We start from the raw sequence: 25,990 nt of genomic DNA on the forward strand, positions 1-25,990 counted from the left end.
TCTTTATGAATTGAGACACTGACTCCATTTTTTTTTGCTCAAATTAATATAAAAAAAAAAGTGTGAAATAAAACTGATTTAACACGGCCCTAAAATGTAAACTTTTGTTAAACTTAAACTGTAGTCAAGTTCCATGTTTTGAATGAATTAGACATGCTTTTTGGATTACTAAAATGTTAATTTAACCATTAAAATTTAGAAACGTTTTAGAAACGTTTAGATTTACTTAAATATTAAACTTAAGATTTAGCAAGAGCTTCTAAAAAATGTAATTAAACTGGAACCCAAGGGGGGTGACAAGGGAAAAATACAGAATTTTCTGAATAATAAAAGTAAAACCATAAAACTGGTTTCACAGGTCCTCAAAAATCTTAAATTGTTAAACTACACAAGTTGCATGATTTTAATGAATTAGACATGCGTTTTGTCTACTAAAATTTAGAAACTGGAATTTAGGAACAAATAACACTGATTTCATAGTGTCCTATTGGGACTTAGGGCCGTTTCATAGTCAACGCATCAATACGCATACGCGTCCCCAAGGCTACGCATCGTTACGCTTCGGCCGCCATTATGCGTCGGTGCGTAGCCAAATGTGTCATCCTAGTTTTTGATACGCGACGCGCCGATGCATGCAATACTATGCGTTGTCGGTGGGGGCGACATTGCAAGTACTGTACATTAATTAAAGTATATTATGTTTACAGACGAAGAAGGTTTGAATACAATGGCGGGCGAAGAGGAAAAATGATGCGAGCTTATACGTATAACATACCACCGCCTATCTCTGCGCTGCCTTTGTTGCCGCCGATGTAAAATCAGCAATAGAATGCACTCCTCTTCAGTTGTCATTGTGATCTGAATATCACGTGACTCGACTCTACTAATATCACCCGACTCTACTACCCCCTGTTGCGTGAGCGGTGTATTGCATACACGCATCGCCTGTGACGCTTGCGTCCACTGTTTAGACTATGAAAGGGAGCGCGTCGTTCGCATTGCTTGCTCGCGTTGACTATGTAACGGCCCTAATCGTGCCCAACAACAAAGGTTGCAAGTGACAAAGGATGTCCAACCTGTGAAAGCAGGCCTGTAGTTTTCTCCTCCAAACTGAGCCATGACACCAATGCCATACGCTGCCGCCTGTCGCACCTCCGGGCTGGTGTCACACAGCGACTGCATCATGGGCCGCAGGAAGTACTCCGCGTATTTGAAGGAAGATGGGCTGCAGTGTTCGATTACATCATCGAATATGCACAAACCCCACTGTCTGTCCGCCCAGGGTCTGTGAGGACACTAAAGGAACAATACGTGGATAAAGAGTCTATAACCAGTTAAAAACAGAGCTTAACTGCAGATCTAAGTACTTACGATCAGATTGACGAATAGCTGCAGCAGCTGCTCGAACCACGGAAGAACCTTCTCTCTGTAACTGCTGAAGATCGAGTGCAGGATGTCCGACACCTTGGTCAGGATGTAGACGTCGTTGTCATCCTGAACACAGATCACAAGGAGCTTCACAATTAGTGATCTAAATCAAAGAATCACTTAGAAGAAACACGTGAGATGAGCTGCTCACCTCGTCTTGTAACGTCTCCTCAACCTGCTCGTCATAGTCTTCATCTTGTCGTTTGGCTGCAGAGAACAAAAACAATTAATCAGAAAAACTCCACAAACCTGTATGACTTTTAGATGAAAACTGGTGATAACAGCTAGACCAATTGAAACATCAGAAGATTGCGATTGGCTGACAATGACACCTAATTAGCCAATTAACAGTGTTCAAACCTACATTCAAGGATAGACTTTATTTTCAGAAAATGTGATTTCAGTACGATTCAAATGAACACAATTGCTATAGAATAACTTTTTTTAATAGTCTGGCAAATTTACTATATGCAGTAATTTTTTGGCTATCATTAGTCGGAGCCAAGTAATTTGTATAACTATACATTTCATGATTTCAATTAATTAGACATGCATTTTAATTACTAAAAATCATTAAACTGTTTAACACTAATCTATATTAGAATGATTTCTGAAGGATCATGTGACACTTAAATTGCCTTCAAATTTATTCACATAGAAAGCAGTTGTTTTATATTACACTTTCACATCATTGCTGTTTTTACTATATTTTCCCTCATGAAAATGCAGCCTCGGAGCATAAAAATAAATTCCTGTGCAACTCACCTTGTCTGAGCTCCTGGTTTTTAAAGTGCTCCTCTAGTTTTCCTTTCAAAATGCCGCCCAGTTCCTCAAAGTGCTCATTGTTCAGGCATCCATCTCCCATCAGCTCGATGCACTAAGACAGATCACACTGAATTATAAAGCACACAACACTGGAGAACAGACCACATTTCCAGCTCTAACAGTACAAACCCCCACCAGTGAACTCTCAAGGAATAAACAAACGAGCCCCCGTGACCAGTTTACATGTAACTACCTTTTGCAAACGGTGCTGATATTCTGACATCACACTGAGGCGGGTTGGTGCCGAGGTACTTGATGAGGCGTCACACTGGAAGTGCCTACATCTTGTGAGATATTCCAGCCTGTGCCGGACGGGAGGGGGGGGGGGCAAAAATTGTGGTCACAATACAGTCAATTGCCAGCTAGAGAAATAATGCATTTAACTCAGCATAACGGACACCAGTGCCGCACACATGTACAGACGATTAACAACATCTGGAACGCATATGCAAGCAACTGGGCTAAGTCAACTGATATGTAACTTCCTATATGGTTTAATATTGTGGACCGAGTTCGTATGGTTTATTTTTAAATTAAGTTCATTTATTACATATTAAATACATATTAATGCATTTAAATCATTTGCCAGGATTGTGTTTTGTAACGTCTTCGTCGGGTTTGATGGGGTTTGTGTGCGACTTCTATCTAGTACCTATATCGACTATATTTATTAATCAGTTTTACTATGCAGAACACTGTGACCATTAACAACGGCAAGATCATACGGAATAGAAGTGATTGCTATTCTCATGGAAGCGATATCATCACTGGAGATAGAACTTCAGCAGAGAACCCATGAGCCTTGACGACTTGCTCTGTGTACTCAACCACAAACTGCCGGCAGCTCTCTATAGCATGAAGTACTAACCTTGACGAAACTTACAACACAAATAAAAAATAGTTTCGTACTCTCATCTAAAACACAGGGTAGATTCAGTTTATTTTTTACGTGCATTATTTTTATTCCATTACTAATTTTATAATAAGGATATGTAATGGTTTTGGACTATATTCAAGGCTCTTTGGGAAAAAACCACGCTGCCAAAAGAACATCACAGATCCACAGGATTCTTCTTCATCAATCCTTCATTTGTGGTGGCTTAATGGCTATTAAAGTTTCTGACAGGAATTGTTTCATTTTCAATGCTGTTAAATTAAATCGCATAGAGGGTGGTTGGGTATGGGATTGCTCATCGTCACCAGCATCTGGCACGCTGTGGCTTCTCTCGTCCCATGTCCTCCTGCGTCTTGATGCCAAAACTCTGTTGTCTCCCAAAATTCACAAACCTTCCCACCGGTATCATCTTCTGGGACATGTTCTCCATGCGTCCTGAGCTGTAGGAGTCAGATGAAAAGTGTGTACCACCCAAACTCACACACAGCTGAGTGAAAGAAGAGCCAACAGTGTTCCTTGTAACAATTGTAAATAGTGAAAATATAGATTTTTTGAATTTTTGTGTGTTCCATCTCGGACTTGGCATGAGCCAGAGAGATTCAGAGAGAAAAAACAATTTTCCCTTCTGGCCCTTAATGGTTTCCAAAGTTATTAGCATAAAAATATTGAAACTTTGGAGTGGAAGTGGTGGCACTAGAGAGAGAGTTAGAGACTCTAAATTTGCTATGGTTAATGTTGAGACTGTCCTCTATCAGTGTGCCAAATTTCTGCTATGGTTAATGTTGAGACTGTCCTCTATCAGTGTGCCAAATTTCAATGCCAAGAAAGGCAGAGGAGGAAGAAGAGGAGGGGAGGAAGAGAGAAGAAGAAGAAGAAGAAGAAGAAGGAGGAGGAAGGAGAAGAGCGTAACTATTTCAATAGGTGCCTACACATCTTCAGTGCTAAGCCCCCTAATAACATTAAAGTGCAAGTTCAGTAAACAAACCAACACCTTATTATGGGCTATAAAATATAGAAATAGCCCACTGATTTATTTTACTATTTATTGCACATTATAAAAATTATAATAGACATTATAGTCTTTATAATAATATGACTTATAAATATTGTCTTTTAGTATTATTATAGTCATTTTTTTTTTTTTGTTACTATTAACAAAAAGAAACAACAATAACAGTTGTATTATAGGTTAACTCTGATAACTGATTTAAATTACAACTACTGTTGTCATTTATTCGCCATTGTAATATTACTACAAAAGTTGTAAATTTAAATTAATTTCTATATTTTATAACCATTATTAGTAGTAGTATTATTATTACTACTACAACATAGGTTATAAAAATAATAGTCATTCTGATTTAAATTACTACTGTTTTATTTTATTATTAACATTAAAGTAGTTGTAAATTTAAACCAATATTTTTTATTTTAACAACAAAAACATTAAAAGTCTGAATCCAAATGTACAATATTTCGTGCCTCTCGAAGAGTGCCTGCCTCGTGCAGAAAGATCACTTACCATCAAGAAGGGGCCACTTCAGGTTTGATGGAGGCAGTCTTCATCCAGTGGGCCCATCACCACAGGCAGGTACTGCTGAAAAACTCCTTCCCCAGGATCTCTCTTTTTATGCAGACCAGGCCGAGATCATGTGCAGGAGATCTGTCGGCACAAGACAGCCGCCACGTGACACAATAAGAGAAAAGGCAACTTGAACTCCTCGGCCTCGCGATATGCACAGCTGGTGCTTTCACCTGACCTGTGGATCATCAGCTCCTCCAGGTCATTGAAATCAGTCTGTGTCTTCAGAAGGAGCTGCATCACAGCTGAAGCATCCGGCATGAACTACAAGAGAAACAATGCAAAAGGGTTGGATGGACACAAATCAGGTTTTTTGGTTAGAGCAGCTAATCGATTAAAAACAAAAAACAATGCAAAAAAAATAATAATAACAATAATAATAAGAGTTTTTGAAATTTCTTTTTTATTGTTTTTTTTAATTTAGTATTTAAATTGATGTTGTTTTTTTTAAGTATTTATTTTTATTTAAAATAATAATAACAATAATAATAAGGTATCACTGGGATACCAATACTACTTCGATGTCTCTCTTGATTTTTTTTCCCTCTAATATTTAATCACTGACTGCTGCTGATTACGATACGGATCTGACGTGCACAAGTATTTTCTCTTTCATAACTCTTTAGCTTTTCTGACCTGCTTCAGGTCTTAAAGTCTCTACTTATGAGCTGACAAGTTGAATTTGGGGTGTTAGATGAGGGAGCCAGCTCTGCGCTGCTCCAGAACAGTTTTGAAAACCACTGCATTTCAAAAACATGTTTTTTAAATGCAACTCGCTTAACAAATACTTGCATGCACAGTTTAAAGGGCAGCTTTAATAGTCTTTCTGATAGCACTATGACTTAACTGATGGCATAACTACAACATTGCATGCTCGTAGTTTTAGCACTTTGATATGAAATGATACAGGCTACAACCGATCGTGGCATTGTGTGTGTGCATTTGAAGAGCACATACTGGGAGAGCTCAGTACAGCGGCTGACAGCAGAGGAAAAATAATTTTTTACTGGCATATGGCCTGACATCTCTTCTGACCGCAGTTCACTATTGTTCTATTGAAGCTCCCTTGTCACATGTACCATTTCTGTACTCATTTGACTTGCGCCTGGCACTGAGGGGAAGTTGGAGTGCATGTCTGAAAAGTTCCACATTTGATGTGGTCATAAAGATGTTCTGCAACTAGTCAAAAAAAATAAAAAAAATAAAAAAAGAAGACCGAAGCAGCAGTAAACAATATGTACTTACTGTTTGGTTTAGGGTAAGTTGCATGTAATTAAGCAAAATTTTATGTTATTACTAAGTTCATGTAGCAGTAAAAAAGGACACTGTAAACAATAAATAAAACATACATTTTATTTAATTTTATTCTTTAAGTAAAAAATAAGGATCAAAAAATACATAAAAAATTAAAAAAGAATTACAATAAAAAAAAAGATAAATAAATGAAAAAAATTAGATTAAGAAATTATAACAAAAAAAATTGTTAAATTACCTAAAACTTCACTAAAATAAATTTTAATTAAAACAATTAAAAGAAAACTAAAAATGGACTAAGCTTAAAAAAAAATTAATCATTACGATTTGTAATTTTTCTTATTCTAAAGAGTAGTTGGCATATGCATGAGGATTAAATGGGATGTATTCACTTGTCAATATTTAAATGGATAAATTAATTAAATAAGAGACTGAGAGTACCGATTTTTTTGGTTTTTTTTTTTTCTTTCCGATTTTTTTTAGATCTCTGATGATGACTGATAACTGATATGCTGAGCCGATATTTATCATTTTACTTCTGATTTTGACACCATGTTAACAACACTGATCTGAACAAGCACTCTCTGCTTGCAAGCAAATCAACTTTACTCCTACATAAGTAAATAGAGGGTCTAAAACTGGAAAAAAAAAAATTTGATCTCAACTGGCCTGTTATTTATGAATAGTACTTTAATTTGTCTAGATTATGAAATACCTGCTGACAGAGCGCAGTTTTTCTCTATGTGTTTACACAGAGCGTATACTCAAATAGCGATCTCTAGCAGAGATCATTTCCACAGAACTGTAATTACTTGGATGCTTATTATCGAAATAAAGGTTATATAGAAAATGTTAATGTAATTTATGGAGTCGAGCGAGTGGATTTTGTACTAGTCCGGCGGTAGCTTTTAACATGCCTGGGCGTCAATCAGGTGAGTGAACGGGACTCATTAACGGCAGCTTTACTTCAGTATAATTACACTGCATAAACAACTGAGAGAGTTCAATTAAGCTGGTTTGTTTTCAACATGCACTTATTAAGTCTGCCTAATTTAGCTCATGTGAAGTTAAAATCTTTAGGGCATGACTTTATAAAGTGTTTGGCTACTCGCCCAGGTTTCTCTATTTCTCAATGCCAAGCTTAAACTACACATCAGTCAAGTGTGTAGCATCATGTGCATTGTGGCTGATATGTTAAAAAGCATATCAGTTTAAACAAATAAAGGTGCTTTACCTGTAAGCACTATTGTTGACTCATCTCTCTTCGAGATGCAGTGCGCAATGAATGATCTTGCACGCAGTGCTAAAAGCACCCACAAGATGAAAAGCCATATATCGGTCAATACAATATTACAAAACATATCTGATAATGGAAAAAAGCTTAAATATTATGTCTGGAAAAAAAAAAAAAAAAAAGATACAGATTATTATTGCAATATTTTCCGTGGCAATGCTGTATTGATATGGATGCCAAGTATTGATCTTTTTTATTATAACAGGGGTGCGGCAACCTACGACACGGCGTGCCAACAGTGGCGCGCATGAAGGATATCGCTGGCTGGCACGTGAGCAATAGGGGAAAACTACATACTGACGGACATTCTGAGGTAATAACTTCTGTCACACAGCCTGATAGGAGCTATTAATACTATTAAAGTGTGAGGAGTTAATATGGCTAGTCTACAGATGCGTGTCTTGAGGCGCTGCACATACAAGGCACTTTAGATCAAAGCCTCAGTTGTCTAACAACGCTCAATGTCAAAAAGACCGAGATGGCCAATCAAATCAAAGTAGGCGGGGTTTACTGTTCAGAGAAGCAGAGCGTGAAGCTTCAGTTTAACATTAAGAAGCGAGGTAAGAATCAAATCATTTAATATTAGTCCACTTAATGATCACGGTTTTATGATAGAAAATGTTAAATGACTGACAGCTATATCCAGTGATGCAAAAATTGCAAATATGACCATTTTGAGAGAGAGAGAGAGAGAGAGAGAGAGAGAGAGAGAGAGAGGTAAATTGTCTGCGCCTGTTTCATTCTACAAACAAAGAAGCTGAGTATACTGAGCAATATATATTGATATAATTTTAATATCGATAAAAGTTAGCGCGTGACAAGCGCTGACAAGTTTATAAGCTTCTGGAATTGTTACTTTTGGCCAGCACAATCTCAGATCTCTGTGTGCAAGCGGTGTGTCTTGGCGCGCAATTAAAAAGCAGAGCATTGATATAGAACGGTGATTAAACTGAACGGTTTTAAATGCATTGGCCTTGTCTCACACACACGGTGGTGTTCAGTACGGTCACACTGTACAGTAGTCAACATTTGAAGTGGATCAAAACAGTTAATCAAAGTTGTCCTAAGACAAGAACAAATTTGGGCGTTAGGTTTTAGGACAACTTTGATGAAAGGTTTTGATCCACTTCAAAATTCAGTTTGTAAATCTGTTATTCAAGTAACTTTTCAAAAAAAAAAAAAAAAAAAAAAAAAAACACACAACACAACTATGAAAAAAATCTTCAGAAACTGTTTGCATGAAAATCAAATCGGCCTAGTATCATTTAAAAATGTGTGTACTGTATAAATACAGAATGCATTAAGGGGTTGGGAGTGGGGGGGGGGGTTTGCACAGTGGTTAACCAGAAAAAAAAAACAAAAAAAAACAATGGCACATCATGCCGAAAAGGTTATACTATTTGGTAGAATAATAAAATCAATTTCTTTACAGTCCACTAGATGCGGGTGTGGAGTTTTTTTTTTTCTGGTTAGGTCAGCTGGGTCACCTTCAGCATGCAGTAAGTTAGTAAAATACAGACGCCAGTATCACGGAAAATTATCAGGAAAGCCCCATATCCGCGTTCAAATCGGATGTAAGATTTTATTACGGATAAGTTTTATTTATTTTAAATTTGTGATTAAGTTTGTCTGCTTGAAAATCCCATTTCGCACTACAGCAATAAAACTCAAGTGAGAAAAAAAAACTAAGAAATGTTTCTTTTTAGTTAAAACAGAAGTTGGAAGTTTTTTAATTTTTGGTTTGTTGACAATTTGAAGTTGAAAAAAAGGTAATAAATTGCAATAAGTCACAGAATATCGCAATATTTCAAATTGTAATAATATTGTATTGTGACACGAATACCATGATAATATTGTATCGTGGGGCTTCTAGTGATTCCCACCCCTTAAAATTTAAATTAGTAAATTAGTTTAAAATAAAAATTATTCAAATAAAATTAATCTAAAATGATAAATTAGATTAAAATGCATTAAAAAATAATAATAAAAGCACCTTCTCTTTGCCCACAGCCAGGCCGATCAGGCTGATGCACTCAATGGTCTTCCCTCTGAGCAGGCGAAGCTCCTTCTGAACAGCGTTCTCTACAATGTGTTTGAGGGAGGGCATGAACAGATCGTAATAGGGCACAAACTTCTCCTCTGCAGTACACAGCCTGAGGCAATGGACGTCACAACCTGCTCCAGCAACAGTTTTGGTGCCTTTCTGGATTAGCTGAATAATAAAAAGCAAATTAAAGGCCTTACCACCCCATAAACCACACCAGAACAAACCAATAGTGTCAAACACTGCAAACGCAGAGAAGTCTTCACATTCAAATCACTGGTGATTAGGGCCTGCCCTTAATCGAATGTAATCACAAAGGCAAATATCGTGATTAGTCAGAAGCGGCGATTGTCAATGTGGTATTCTTCAGTGAAGCACCCAGTTCTGTGATCAGCAGGAAATCTCCATCTCCAACAAAAAGGCCAGAGGGTGCTCTCGCGCTGAAAAGTCAAAAAATGAGCCCCCCCCCACCCCCAAAAACAGAACAGAAATTCCCAGAAATACCTTTCAGCTGCAAGCTGAATAAACAGAAGCTTTAACTGCTTTCATTGATTCAACATGGTGTATATGGTTATATATGGTTTATTCTGAGTTACATAATTTTCATCATAAAGTATCTATCATGAAATACTTATCGACATTAGCCTTCATCACTGCTTAGGAATACCATGAAATTATTGTGTGCCTTAATTATTCTGTTTAAGAAGCCACATTCATCTCACAGAGGGATTTATTTCAGATACTCGACTGACGTTATGGAAGTTGAGTTTGGATGTAAAAATTGTATATAAATTTGGTATTTCTTCACGTGCTTTCAGATGGAGGCAGCATTCTACTACACAGTGCCGTTAGTTTACTGAGAAGATACACAAACAGCTGTCAATTATCACGAATGATGTTAGTCAAATTCATAATCCTACGATTATATTATCTACTGGCGATTATGACACGCGATATTGCACTAGCTTGTCAGAGAACTAAAAGCTCTGTGCTGTAGTAAATGCCCCTGCTCCACCCTGAAAGCAGGTGATTGAGATTTACTGCTAATCACACAAACCGGCTTTACTTACAAAATGTGCATGACAATCGCGATTAATTGCTTTCGATTAAATCGTGCGCGCCTAATGGTGAATCACACAATTCCACAACCACCTCCTAACATCTGAATTGAGGGGTCAATTTAAATTTTCAATTCGCTAACTCTGGAATGTGAAAACTTGCATTCATGTTCTTGCAACTTGGAAGTTGAACCACGAACCCTCATCATACAACTCAAACTAATCTCACCCTCACCGCGTTAGTTTGTGCACCTAACAGCAAGAGAAAACACATGAAGAAACCGATGTTTCCACAAACCAAAAACACTTTGTCAGCTGAGTTTAACCTTTTTAAAAGCAGCAGCCAAACTCCCTTTAAACCAATCCAACAACTGAAAATGAAAGGGATAGGTTGGCATGACCGCACCCTCCTTGGTAGTTTGGCGGGCCCATGTATGACAATGCAGGGTGCTGGAACAAAGGCTGTCCAAATAGGGAAGGAGTGAGGGTTTTGGGACAGTCCTCAGTGAAGTGTTACTGAGGGCGGCTGCTGCGGTGGGGCCTGAGACCACGAGGGTTTGGTCTGATCCTCCATGGTCTGCAAGAGCGCAGAGATCACCTACAGTAAAAAAAATAATAAAAAAACAGTATGGATTGTGACTGGTGAGATACAAAATGGGAAGTCAAAAAAGGATAGTTCGCAAACAAACATTATTTAAAATGATCAGGCTCTTTGTTTCAGTTCGTCCTTTCAGGCCAGTACTTCAAGCTAGACTGGCTTCCTTGTCTATCAATTGCTCATTCAGATATTTGAAGAATTGGCCGTGTAGAGACATCTCCTTCCCACACACTTCGATCTGATCTTGTTTGAGATTTTTTTTAGTTCCTTTTATTAGTACCATTTTTATTATTGTTGATAGCGTACATAGTTAAATATTTTATTATAGAACTGAAACAGTCACACTTTTACTCCTAATGCCAATACACAAGAGATTAGATAGACTTGTGAAAAACTCTTCCCTTTTCTTCTCTTTAAAATGATCAAACCTACTTCAAAGAAAGACTCGCACACAGTGTACTGCTCAACAATGTATTTCATGCCTTTCCTTTTTTGACCCTCACCGCTGTTATTTTATAGAAAACATGAATAATGGTAAAATCAGTGCATTTATATTTAGTGGAATTTTTTTAAAAAATGTGGTAAAAAAACCAAGCCAATACCTTGTCGTGCGAACTTGTTTCTGGAAGGTGGGGGCAAAGTCTGTGGGCGCCATACTGTCCAATAGCATTACAGGCCGGCGTAACGAACCCGGGGGTGCCTGAAGGGTTTTAGTATGAGCTCAGTTTAGGGTCTATACTTGTCAAAACACATCAGAAATGAGTGCTTGTGATTTATGCATTCTCTTACCCGGATCCTGACAGAAGAGCAAAAACGAAAGCTGACAGATTCTCACTCAAGAATGGCCACCCATCTGTTGATGACAGCCCTCGCCCAATAAGCCAGAGAGCGCCATCAGACCAGCGTGCCTATACTTCCAATCAGCTGCGAAGAAATGAGAAATATTTATGAACAATTTTTTTTTTTTTTATAAACTCAATCATGACAACGATCCTGATGCATTACTTTACGGTGTCTGCCACACATCTGCATGATGTGCTGTTATTGATCATGGGGAAGGACAATCTTTCCCTACGCGGCCACAGTGCCATTCCTATCCAGAGCGCTTTCAACCAGCAACAAGCATTACTGAACAGGAGCAGAAGCCAGAAAGAGGTCACAATCACACTTTTAAAAATGATCTATTATCAGAACAATGAAGAATTATTCCCAGGCTATTTCAAAGCAATAATGCCACACACACAGCAGGTTTTTATGCTCTAAATGTAAACGTTCTACACAATAAGTGAATTAACCGGCCTAAGTATAGTAAAACACAAACTATGGCGCAACAAGTTTTTTATTTTAAGATACATTAGGATACTCATTACAGTGTAGTGAATTCGTTTTTAGCAGAGAGGCCTGTTGCGTAACTTTATTCTCGTTGCGAACAACATGCTATTAAACAAGTTGTTAAATATGCCATATTCGATGTGTGATACGATATTGACTGCTTTCAGTGTGTTAGTAAACATAAATTACTCAAAATAATATTAGAACTATTTTTAAAAAAGACAAACTAGAACGCCTATAACCAACTAGCTTTGTTTCACTATTTCTTCCTTTGGTGTAACAATACAAATAAGGGTGCATCACACAACTTCTGAAGACTTGACCTATCAGATGGAGTTTTAGTTACCTTACATAAAACATCACATGACACAAATCGTCTGAAACATGTCTTTCACCATCCGATGGTGAAACAAATAAAAAAAAAAAATGAATGCTACTTATTTTATCAATGTAACTTTGCTTTCCATTTAATTACTTTAAAGGACCACCTTGTAAGCACTTCAATATACCACAGCAAAAACTATAGCCCAAGGAAAGTTTCAAACATAAAAGGCAAGTTGAACAATCAGTAATTAATAAAAAAAAACAGCAATAGCTATAAAATATAACGAGTAGATAGCCGGTGTAAAATAACTCTGCCTAGTGTTCACCGTAATGCAATTAAAATTAGAAATTAATCTTGTTTAAAGCTGTGTTTGTTGTTTGATAAACGTGTACATATTCAATGCAAGCAGGTTATTATATAGACTGCTCTACCACCTTTAAGACCGACTTGCACGGATCGCATTATAATATATACCTAATGGGATGGCACGATAAATATCGCATGATATTCAATGGGCATCTCGTCAGTAATAAGGTTCTGTATCAGTGGTAAATTTCACTGGTGCGTGTGCTTTCATGTGAAGCAGCATTTTAACTACACAGAGACGTTGGTTCACTGACAAGCTGCGCAAAACCACGATCATATGTTGTGGATGTTTTGCGCAGCGTGTCACTTGAACAACAGCTCTATGAGTAAATGCTCGCTCTCACGTGAAACACGAATGTGATTTTACCGCTGATACAGACCGTCTTTACTGACAAGATGCTATATATCTGCCGATTTTAATCATGCTCCCTAATATTCATCGATTTTCTGTCTTCGGCTTGTTTACATTCATTTAAACAAGCTGACTGCGTTTTATGAAAGGGAATGACTTGTTGAGACGAGTTTGACCATTCTGTGGTGTGCGCGTATCTGTTTTAAAATATGTAGGAGAATTCAAAAAACTAATCAGCTCAATGTTCACGCTGTCCTGAAATGAATCCCTGTGTTCCATGTGCACTTTGCTTGATTTAAGTAGGTTATTATTTAAAACTAATCCAGAATATCGCATGCCAGTGCGTCATGCACCTCACATTAGTTTCATATTTCGTGCAGACCTATTTATAGCCATTTTGAATCACTTCACTTTATATATATCTTTTCCTTTTAATTTTACGTCTTGTTTCTAAGTTTGTTTTTATTATAAAGTTTTATTCATTTTTCAGTTTAAACTAACATGATATAGATCTTCTACCGTTTAGTTTGACAAGGCAAAAGTTTCTAGTTTAACCTGTAGTAAAATAAATACAAGATTTAACTAAAATTAGAAATTTTGCCTTAACGAGCTAAATTAAAATATTGCAAGTTTTTCCAAGTAATATTTTAAGGTTTTAGTTTTTCATTAAAAAAAAAAAAAAGATATTCGTTAATTAAATGTATTCACAATGTTAAATGTACCTTTATGGAAGTTTAGATATTTGTATAGAGAGCCAAGACAAAAAATATAAAGGAGGATATTCATTATTTTCAGCGCATGCACATTTAATGCCGTGACTTTAAAAATCTAAACCTTTTATCTCAGATTTTAATTCGAGGAAGGGCAAATTAAGAATTAAGACCCTCCGAAGACCCTGCAAAGATATCAAATCCTTGCAAGCTGCACAAGTAAACTATTTTAGTAAATGTAATTACTAGTATGTCCAATTAACTAGGTCTTGAAGAATAAATCTGATTGGTCAATTTTGTACAATGAGCACAAATTGACTTGCCTGCTCTGCTGCCCTCACCTGAAAAATGATTGTTATACCTTATACAAATATTAAACTCACCTAGTGGCAAATCATCATCGTCTAGTTTCATCAGCCATGGAAACCCACATCCTCATCCTCCTCGCAGATCCAACCATCATACTCCAAGCAGCTCGGTGTACTGAACACATTTACATGCAAAATTATTAAACATCACAGCAGCTGCTGCTTTTTGAACATTCAATGGGTTAAGCCATACACAACTGCAAGTAATTAGCAGTGTCAAGAGGCATAACTAATCAGCAATCATTATCAACCTGACTTCATTTCAAGTGTGACAACAGATCACCGCTGTTTTGTGAAAGGTCAGTTTTTTTTTTTTACTTGAACGCTGATGCAAAACAAAACTGCATTACGTTGTATAGTTTTCAACATGACTTTTTAGTAGCTTAAGCCTTGACAAATTTCATCTTTCATTAGCTTTGCCCTCAGTGTTAATTAGCATTGTAACATGACAAAGCGTTAAATGTCTCTCTCTCTTACCACTTCTGAGCAAACAATGTTGGTAAATGTTTTCCTCATCGCTGGCAGCAGCACGTTTCAGACAGTGTACGATGACTTTCCAGAGCCAGCTGCCCGCTGCATGTTCGTAAGATTGGTGTCTGCGCACAACTGAGAGGAAAAAACCCCGTATATAAAGGACTTAAATGAATCCTGTATTCTGTATTTGACATAACTGATGAAATATCACAGTTTAAATGAGTTTGGGTGTTCTTCATTTACTACTTTTAAAGCAGGACATGGTTTTTAAGTCTTACAGATCAACATTCTTACATGCCCATACAGTGTCTCTGTAACCGGTGCTGTGGAAGGTGCACAGGAATGGCAACTTCCAAGCATGAACTTGCAGCAGAGGTCAAATTTGTGCCTGTAAGATAAAACTGTCAAGAATCACGGATGACGATGAGACAGAACAGTCGTAGCGCGTCAAGAAGGGGTCAACAGGGATTGTGAACGAAACAACACAAAATAGAGGCACGAGGTGAAAAAGTAGTCACATCATTAATAATGTCGCGTCAGGAAGACAAACAATTCTGATAAACTTTAACATACTGCGAGAGGAACGAGCCAGCCGAACAGCACGCACCACTCGAAAGCCCCTCTGGGTCTCTTCATATATCATATATAATAGGTTTACTCCAATGACTGAACAGAGAATAGAAGTATAACAGGTTGATATGTTGGCTCACCTAGTCAGGCTCAGGTTGGAGAGTGGCTTCCAGTTTTGTGGTCTTAAAGCGGGGACTAAAAATTCTGGTGGGCCGTGTCTGCAATCCTTCCACATCAATTGACTTCAGCACAGAGTCGATCACCAGGTTAACAGGATTTCATTCACCGCCTGATTGGGAGACAAAGTGTGCAATGGTGTACTATACATAGTTTTTATTGCATGCCATCCTCTGCCCTTATGGCTTCCCCAGTGTGACTTTGGCAAAAAGGCGCATTTAAAGCACAACCACAGGGAGGGGGACTGTTTGAAACCCTTTTCATCATAAAATATCAAAAATGTGACCAAAAAACACTAATTCAGAATGAGCAGAGGTGCCAAGTGTGTACTGAGTAAAGGTTGATCACAGGCGCATCCTCAGCACCAAAAAAGAAACTGTTAGGATGCTCAGGAAAGATCTGAGAAAGTGTTCAGAGCTAGAAGAAAAGAGGCGGGGGAAAAAAAGCTCTCATGGGGGGACAGGCATTGGGAAGGGTAGTGAAGCTTGCACGTGCAGGGCCAGGGTTTCGAATCTTTAAGTTGGAACAAAAGAGGGCAAAATTACAAAAAAAGAAAAAAAAAAAAAAATGCAGAGGCTTAGGATCTTTTAGCATGGGGGGGTTTTGGCCAGAGTATGGGACTAAAGAGGTGTTCAGTATGTAATATCGACAGCTAGAGGTTTGATTTGGAACATCACAATTACACTGCAAGGGTTTAAAGGGGTGCACTAAGCAATATTTGAAAAAAATGCTTTTGATCACAGTGTCGGACCGAGGTCCCAAAACACCTCGCTGACAATCAGCAGTAGGTGCATGGCTAGTAATGATAGGGGAAAGAGTGCACAGGGCATATAGGAGCAGATAAACTATAGATAGCCAGAGATGGCAGGGGAAAAAAAAAAAAAAAAAAAAACCTTTCGTGGAACAACATTAAAAAAGGTTTACTATAGGCAAGAGATAGTGACCTGCATAAATATCAGATTATTCAGCAAATGGAGAGAGAATAAACAGGAGCGGGAAGGCCCAGAATTCAGATGTTGACGTTGCTTGTGTTTTTTCTTGATATGTGAGTTACATTGAGGTTTACACGGAATTACCATAGTAACACAACATGCACTTTTAACTTACTGATGACAGCATACCCTCATCCAGCAGATTCCGCCATCACCGCCTGCCAGGGTTGTGTATGTACTGTACATGTGGGTGCGTGTATCAAAATAGGGCGTGTCGGTTTTGGTGATTTTAAATGTCAACAAATCCCATTTGGCAAAATTCACTTAGTGCGCCTTTTAACATACTCAAGACATGTTTTACTCAACTATGTCATACGTTTGAAATACATATCAAAAACTCAGAAAGAAGCGTGTGTGTAGTCCCTAACCAGCCTTTTTTGTAGTCCTTACACAGCAATTTCGTTAAAAAGGAAAAGTTTCTTTGTATTGAACTTTGAGCGTCGTAACCTTGCAGACGTTGGTTGATGCTATAATCAGCAACATTACACACTGCTCCTAATGTTAAAAAAAAGTTAAGATAATCAACCCCCCTTTAAGACCCTCGGGTTGTTTCTTCGTCTGTTGTCCAAAAGAGAATTACGAAGAATGTTTAGTGAGCGTGAAACTAGCAGCCATTAACTTCCAATTTATTTTTTTGGCCCTACTATGGCAGTCACATGGCTACCATCAACTGGGTTTGGTTACAAACATTCTTCAAAAATATCTTCTCAACATTGAGGGTGAGTATAACAAAGACAGAATTTTCATTTTTGGAATGAACTACCCCCTTTTAAGACCCTGACCTGTGGGTTTTTCCCTGATCCTGTCATACACTGGACAACCAACATAAACGACTGGTGATCACTTCCAGATAATGCTGCTGCTGATTGCCGAAAGATACCTGGGAAGTTCCTGTATGATGAAACGCGGAATCAACGAAACTGAATTCAGAATGTACTTTTACAACAAAGCTTATCCTGAAATCAGTTTTGGGGAAGCAACTGAAACTGCAGTTTGGCTTAAATTGTACGCACCCAGAAAATGATGCAGTGCTGCTTCTCGGAGTTGACATAAAGAGAAGGATGCAGTTGACTGAATCAAACAGGAACTTGAGGATCTCTGGCCACTGATTGTTTCCGTCATCATCTTGGAATAAAAACACAAGGCATTAGTTCACATTGGCTCCATTCGGTGTGTCTGAACCGAAGTATGTGTTAACCAAGAGTTGACTAACCAATGAGATTGCGAGTGAGCTCTGCAGCAATATCGCAGACCTTCTTGCGGATGTTGGGGGAGCCTTCAGACTGGATTCCAGCAAGCAGCCTCTGGTCTTGATGGCCTGTCTGCACAGTTCGATGGCCCAGGCTGGGAGTAGACCCCTCCTCAAAAGACGAGGACAATCTACCGCCGCAGGCAGCAACAGCTGCCATCTGCTTAACCTGTGGATGAACGACATTTTGAGAGTTTTACGACATTTTTTTGCAAAGATGGTCTTTGCAAATAAAGTCCCGCAGTTTGAAATGTTGGCACTTAAAGTTTTAGAGGAAGCACAAGTAGATTGAACCGTTAAAGGTAAGTTTACAACCTACAAGGGTGCTGACTGTAATGAGCTTGTCCGCAGTTCCTGTCCAGGTGCAGACGCTGTCAACAATAAGTCTCTAGAGAGCATTTTGGGAGATATTTTAAAAAAAAAATTAAAAAGAAAAAATTAATTATGCTGTTCCTATAAAGTATTAGCATTATGGGGGTTCACTGTGGGTTTCCCTCTTTTTACTCTGTTTGCCTTCACTTTTAAATAGCCTGTTAATATAATTACACAAAGTTTAAAATATAGTCAAAAATCAGCAACACTTGGGGTGGACGAGCGAAAGAAGGGAAGGAGGTGTGGGGAGCGAAAAAAAAAAAAACAAAAAAAAACCCTTACAAAATCCTCTTAGACACATCAGCAAAAACAGACTTCAAAACCCAAAATTATTGCCAAACGAGGCACAATTTGCATTTCGTAAACAAAACTAAACTTTTTCGCCAAATGTCAAGACAACTGGGAGTTTGTAATTTCATCAACCATATCCTAGGAGCCCATGATTTCCACAATGCGGAAAATGTGACTGAAGCACGGAATCCAGTCATCAAAATGGAATTCACAGTTTAAACTGCTAAATGTCAACAGGAAAGTTGTGTTAATTTATAAGTTAGTTAATTAAAAGGTAGGTCAGTCCCTTAAATCACGATATGGACTAGTATCTGTAAATATTAAGGCCAAAAAAGTTGATATTTAAATATGAAATCCTGCATGTTCTGCATGTCTGTTAGGATGGAATGGCGCAGACGTGCGGTTTCATTTACTACACACAATGGAAACTGCGAGTTGTTGTGACGCTCGCATGGTGAATTTCAGCATCTGCCATCTCACTAAATGAGCGGGACACTCAAACATGAACGATCTCCAGAACCTGCTCTGATAGATGTAACTTCTATTGAGCATTGAATTTGAGTAAAAGCTAGCATCATATCCACATACACAGAACTGTAAAGGTATTCACGGGTGGAGCAACCCGTCAAAATTGAAAAGCTCCGGTTATTTTGGTATTTGAAGAGACATTGTACCTAGTTACTATTTTTTCAGTAGAATGTCATAGCCTACTAATACTCAAAACTTAAACACTACATAGGCCTATTTCTATAGGAAAAAAAAAGAAAAAAAAGAAAAACAAAATTCCAAAATTCTTCCATGTTTTAAATTTTAATTTAGAAATCCCCCCCTTTGTTTGCCCGAAAAAAGAATAAAGTTTAAGTACTACGTCATTTTCAATAGATTAAAAGATTAAATGACAATTAAAAGGGGTACTAGTACTCTCTTGTTTAAAAAATCTTGAATTTTGTTTTGGGGTGTGGTCCTAGAACAGGCTATCATACTAGGTTGTATCGAAAAAACATTATTTTTTCACATTTACAACACCTCTCCTCCCAGTCCGGGCAATGAACGCCCGCCAAATAGTTCCTGGTATCAAATGAACGCCAGCCTTCTGAAATACGAAATGTGGCAAGTGAATGGTTAGCTGGGCCCAGTGTGTGTTGTGATATTACAACTTAATGTTGTAATATCACATTTAATGTCGCCCCTGGTCCAGGAAAATTGTAATTGACCCCTAACAGAAGCTGCCTCGCCAGCCTCAGACTGCTAAAACTTCACACGTGCAGTCAAATATTCAATATCAATTTGATGAGCGATTGATTAAAACCCGGAGATGATTTGTTAACCACTCGAAGTTTGTGCCTGATTTGGGGAAAGCTAGCGTGTCCCCGGACACTTTTTAGTGATAATAAACACTCTGTTGCCCTCTTCTAGTGCAGCTCTTACCAGGTTCTAGTACCATTCGTTGCGTATTTGAGAAATCACCAAATCCTGGGGAAAATAATGCGTTATAAGTCCCCCAACTGAGGTCGTTCGATTGTGAGCTTCTTTGAAATGCTGTTCTGTTAACTAAAAAAATATCTCATTTTGAATTGGACTTTGAGCTTTGTCACTTTGGCAGATCTTTTTCTAATGCGCAACCCCAGCAACATTACAGGCCTAAGTTGAAAAAGTTGAAAAAAAAGTTTGAAAAAACGCATAATAGGACCCCTTTAATATTTTTACACCTATTCATCTTGATACACCAGAAAAAGTTAAGATATACACGAAACACAGAAGTTTCATGAAAAAAAAAAAAACAAAAAAAAAAACAAAAAAAAAAAAAACAATCATAGAACTACTGCTTAAGAAAAAAAAAATGAAAATTAATAATTCAACTTGTTTTATGCCTTAAAATATTGTAAACATGCTAAAACCACGGAATTCGATAAATGACTGTTGTGGAAACGTAGATGGTTGTTTTTAATTATACATGCCTCTTGATAATTAAAATGTATTGTAACCATTAAAAAGTTAGAGACGAGAGGAAAAATTTACTGGGGAGGGGAAAAAAAAAAGCACACCTCACCAAAAGCGGATTAAACGCGGAAAAAGGGAAAAAGAAAAGAAAAAAATTAAAAAATCAAACAATAATAATAATAATAATAATATATAATAATAAAATTAATTATTGAATTCAGGACAAAATAATAACTGATTTCATAGGGCCCTGACATATCAAGTCTCATTTAGCTTACAATGCAGTACAAGTAGCACGTTTTTTTTTTTTGATACATAATAAAAAGAAAAACAGATAGAATAGAAAAAGAATAGAGCAAGCTAGTTGTAAGGGCCTTTGCTTTTGTTAAATTGTATAAAAAATCAAAAGAAATTTATTTATAATCCAATGCATGTAATTTGTTTAAAAATGATTAACACATGCAGCGCCCACCACAACAATTAAACTACAAATACTGGAAACTCAATAGGCGAACACAACTGGTGTCCTAAAAGAGGTTTACAGAGGGTTTAGTGTGCTCTTTTAAGGCTAAAATACTTCAAAACTATAACAAGCTTTGGATCAAGCGCAGCTTAGTCTGAATAAGTTGCTGGTCTCATCTTGAGCAATCAGTTTGTTCCAGAAACCAAATTCAAACCCTAGCATAAACATAGGTCCCGTCCTGAAAATGAACCAACGCACCAGTCTCCATTTAACCTGTGCCCACTCACGGTCAGCACACAATAGCGGTACTTAACTACTAATAACATCTTGAACCACCACAAGACAATGGGCACAACCATCAGAACCCTGAGAGAAGCAGGTATAGGCCATAATGGATGGTTGCAAAACAAAGCCACTTTCTGCCATTTATTTACAGTGTTTAAAAGACTATGCATCTCTAAAATGGATCCCTGGACGAGCGGTAATAAATATACAGTGGCTTGATGACCAGTAAACAGACCTCCATAGCCTCCTCGGCCAGCGTGGATGCATCGCGGATGGCCTGCAGAGAAAAAATGTGATCTTCGTCTGACCAGGGATGGTGTCATTACTTTTCCTACAATGTGGAAAAGATGAAGCAGTTAATGAGTGGCATCACAGTTTTATACATAATAAATGGTTGTAAGAACCTTTTTAAGACCAAGTAAAAAAAACTTTATGGAATGAACTAAAGGAGGACACAAAATGGCATCAATGGTTTCTAAAAGGAATAGTTAAACACCACAAAATTTTAATTGTCATTATTTACTCATTTCCAACCAGTATGAGTGTCTGTCTTCTGTTGAAAACAAAAGGCAATATTTTGAAGAATGTTGGTAACCAAGTAGTCGCCATTGATTTCCATAGCATTTTTTTCATATTATGAAAGTCAATGGTTTGCAACATTTTTGAAAATATCCTTTTGTCATTAAACAGAAGAAAGAAATTCATACATGTTTGGAACAACATGATGTTGGTGCATGAATTACCACTTTCATTCTTGGGTGAACTACCCCTGTAAATGTCCAGAGAGAATGCAATGAGTTATTACCAACATTTCAAAGTTTAAAAACACAATTTTCAACTGATCTTCACAACTTCACAATTCATTTCACCAAAAACAATTACTTAAGACTTGAAAACCACTCGAATATGGAAACAAGTTTTACTGTATTTCAAACTGCAAAAAAAAAAAAAAAAAAAAAAAAAAAAAAAAAAAAAAAAAAAAAAAGTGTTGCTCTTCCTCAGTATTTCAAATTAAAATTTATTCCCCTAATGGCCAACTGACTTAAGTTACATTTTAAAGGGATACTCCACCCCAAAATGAAAAATGTCATTACTCACTAACCCCCATGTCGTTCCAAACCCGTAAAAGCTTTGTTTGTCTTCGGAACACAATTTAAGATATTTTTGATGAAAACCGGGAGGCTTGTGACTGTACCATAGACTTCCAAATAAGTAACACTGTCAAGGTCCAGAAAAGTATGAAAGACATCGTCAGAATAGTTCCTGCCATCAGTGATTCAATCGTAACGTGTATGAAACAGTCTCTTCTGTCGCTCTCTCCATATCACCGCATGCTCCTTCTGTATCATCTGAGCCACAAGGATGCGCTGTTTCCTTTCAAATCAAAGCTAAATACACGTGTAAAAACAGCGCATCCTTGTGGTGCAGATGATACAGAAAGCAGTGCGGTGGATGTGGATTGACACAGAGGAGACTGTTGACAAAGGAATGGTGAATAAAGTAATTTCTGTTTTCTTCGCTTACAAAAAGTATTCTCGTCGCTTCATAAAAAGTTATGATTAAACCACTGATGGCAGATTGCGTATTTGGACAATGTCTTTCATACGTTTCTGGACCTTGACAGTGTTACTTACTTGGCAGTCTACTCCTGGACAGTCACAAGCCTCCGGGGTTTTCATCCAAAATATTTTAAATTGTGTTCCCGAAGATGAACCAAGCTTTTTACGGGTTTTGGAACGACATGGGGGTAGGTGATCAAATGAACAAATTTTCAGTATCCCTTAAAGACTTTCATCTCAAGTAAATATATCTTGATTTTTAGATTTATATTTGAAATCAAAACCACTGCATATGACGACTTTTACTTTTTTTGTTATGCAACCCAACATTTAATACCACAAACTTTAAGATGTGCTGCCCCGAATCCAGACTTTTAAGGTCTTAATTTTGTGGAATTGACAGAAACGATTGTTTTGCAGCTTGAAAAGCAATAAAATAAGTTGACGCTGTTCACACAGGAGGAGGAAGGAAATAGACTAAGTTAAGATGTTCATTTTGCATGAGTCAGACAGATTCTTGGAGTCAGTTTACAAGTGACAATTGGAGGTGGTTATGCGTGTAGCATGTCTGGAATGAGTTGGTGCATGGGAATGTGAAATCAAAACAAGGAAATCACACACACCTTTACTCCGGTGTTAACATCAAAGTTTTGGAAACTCAATTGCAATTTCGTAGGATTGTCAGACATAAGAGTGACATCACAGCTGATTTCTGGGGGCCATTTGGCCCTTGTCATGCGTGAGAGTCTGAGTCAGTTTCCGCTGAGCATTAGCGGCAGGCTGGTCATGCATTGTCCCTTTACTAAAGGAAAGTGCTGACCGACGGCAGAGAATGAGCGATAAGACCCAATGACCCATCCCTGATCCACCTTGAGCTCCCCACAGATAAAGGAACCCTCCTAACAAAAAGACTAGTGTTGAACACGTGCCAATGAGATCCCATTGTGGGGGGGTTGAATTTGCCGCGAAATCTGGGACCTTGGCGATCCTCCATTGCTGGCAAAGACGTTATACGTGCTTTAGCAGAAAAACGTAACAAGGGTCTATCTATGCTTTTGAAATGCATATCCCTGACCCACAATCCAAAGTGTTTTCCATGACCATGACAGTATGAATGGGCCATCTTTTGTGATAATCTCGTCTATACTCGCGTGAAGACGGGTGTAAAGTTACTGTTTAATGAGTGTGAAACACAAGACTGTTCACAATAGCGAGCCGATAAAGAGTTTTTAAAGATTATTATTATTCTTCTACAAGAAGGTAATGCTAGTTTGATTATCACGGTGCGTGTCGAGGGAAAGTTCAAATCAGTAAAAAGCATACAAAGTACCAAATAGATTGTAATTTTGTTTTGTGCGGGTCGTCACTTTGACTGGCAGCTCTCTCGAAAAATATAAGACGCAAATATGACTCGCTTACATCCCAAAACCCTTTGCAGAACTGGAAATATCGATTTAACCACCCGTTTGAGCAGCTCAAGCCGATCTGAGCAAAACCACGACGCCCGCGTTAGCAGCGACACAGCAACCGCAGCTCGAGTAACGACCCAAAGACAGTATCGTAGAGTAGACGTTAATACATTAAGGTCGAGAAGAAAGAAAATGACAAAATATATAACGTGTTTTTTTTATATCCGAGATGAAACACAGAAACGTATAAAACACCCCGTTTTGTAATGTTAGGCCACGTTTGATACGCAACACTACAGGTAACTTGCCGACTCACGAATGAATCATCCTTTTGAGTCGATTCTCACTAAACGTATCGGTCAAACTGAGGGGTTTGGCTGACTTCTAAATTCATAAATTTTCGTATTACGGTGTCTGCAGAAAATCTACATATGACAGAAAGTAAGATTGAGAGTTATGATTAGATGATTTTCCGAAATCCAGTCTTTTATGTAACTCACTTTCGTGTAGAGTGAACTGACATGTGTCAGAGTCTTCCAACTTTTAACACAAGTCTACTAAACGTACATATCAGTAACGAACAGTAACAATTTGGTGTTAATACTGTTGCAACCCCCTAGTTACCAATCTCAAATAAATAATTATAACAAAAAACCATAAAATTGAAGCGTCATAGCGACGACAACTCTGCCTGCGACTCAAAAGAATGGAGGAATTTGTTTCCGGAATCGACTCTCTGAAATGATTCGAAGCCGCATAACAGCAGCGCGCGCATCCCACACATGTGCTGTGGCCAGTCAGTTGGCGAGGCTGAGCGGCCCGCGCTAAACTTGTGCGAGCGCCAAGCAAGAGATGAGTAATGTTAGATTTCGCGCGTTAAACCATCCACACAAAAGCGGTTTCCAGACCCGACTCTCTATACCTTCGGATTGCTTCCTGACGGTGTTGTCAGGGCTCATCAGGTTGCCATCAGTAAGAGGTAGAACTGCTGCTGCTCCGCCATCGCTGCTGGACATCGACATCCAGAAAGTGATTGACGAGCGAATGATGACAGGGCCGCGGCAGGGTCAAGCGCCCTCTGACACCGGGCGGAAAGACGGAGAACTTGCGTGAATTGGCTCGTGACGCGCGTGTTCTGGGCACCGCTGAGTGGCTAGTGGCTTCTGAAGGAGATTAATAATGATTGTGGCGTTGGCCTGTCAATCACCATGACGCACAGAATCAGTCAGCTGCCGATCATCCCGTTGGCTGTAGAACGCGGTAAAGTCTAAAGTGGGCGGAGATCTAGACGAATTGCAATAACGTCATGCAAAATAAGTGCGACCGGAGAAACGCGGGGGCAAATTATCAGTCATTATTCAAATGTATTGTAGTTTAAAAATTATCCTACGTATATTATATGAACAAAGGTAATCTGTTGGTTGGCCTTCATGAGTTTCTTAACGCAATGAATTATAGCTAAAAGTATATCAACATCGGTTGTAAAACAGCAGAAGCCGAGAAACGCTGCACTGTTCTCTTCATATATCCGTCTCTCTGGAGTAAGAATACCACGCTCTTGGCGAGGTTAATAGCCAAAGTCTGTTAAACAGATAAATACCATCCAAGGCGCTAGCACACGTTATCGCGTATTGTAAAGCGATTAAAAAGCCTTTAAATTAACTTGGATACGAATATAACGTCATTACACCTTATTAAAAGTGTGGATGTACGCGTTTTTAACACTACACAGCCGTTTCTTAACGGATACACATCAACTGTCAACACGCAACAAATC

At 38.1% G+C, this 25,990-nt stretch overlaps 1 pseudogene; it reads right to left on the reverse strand.

The window, feature by feature from the left end:
* Positions 1–25,216, reverse strand: part of LOC122144183 — a 27,262-nt pseudogene extending 2,046 nt beyond the window's left edge.
* Between the last annotated feature and the right edge of the window lie 774 nt (positions 25,217–25,990).

The sequence above is a fragment of the Cyprinus carpio genome, unplaced genomic scaffold (genome assembly GCF_018340385.1).
Source record: "Cyprinus carpio isolate SPL01 unplaced genomic scaffold, ASM1834038v1 S000006615, whole genome shotgun sequence".
Classification (NCBI taxonomy): Eukaryota; Metazoa; Chordata; class Actinopteri; order Cypriniformes; family Cyprinidae; genus Cyprinus; species Cyprinus carpio.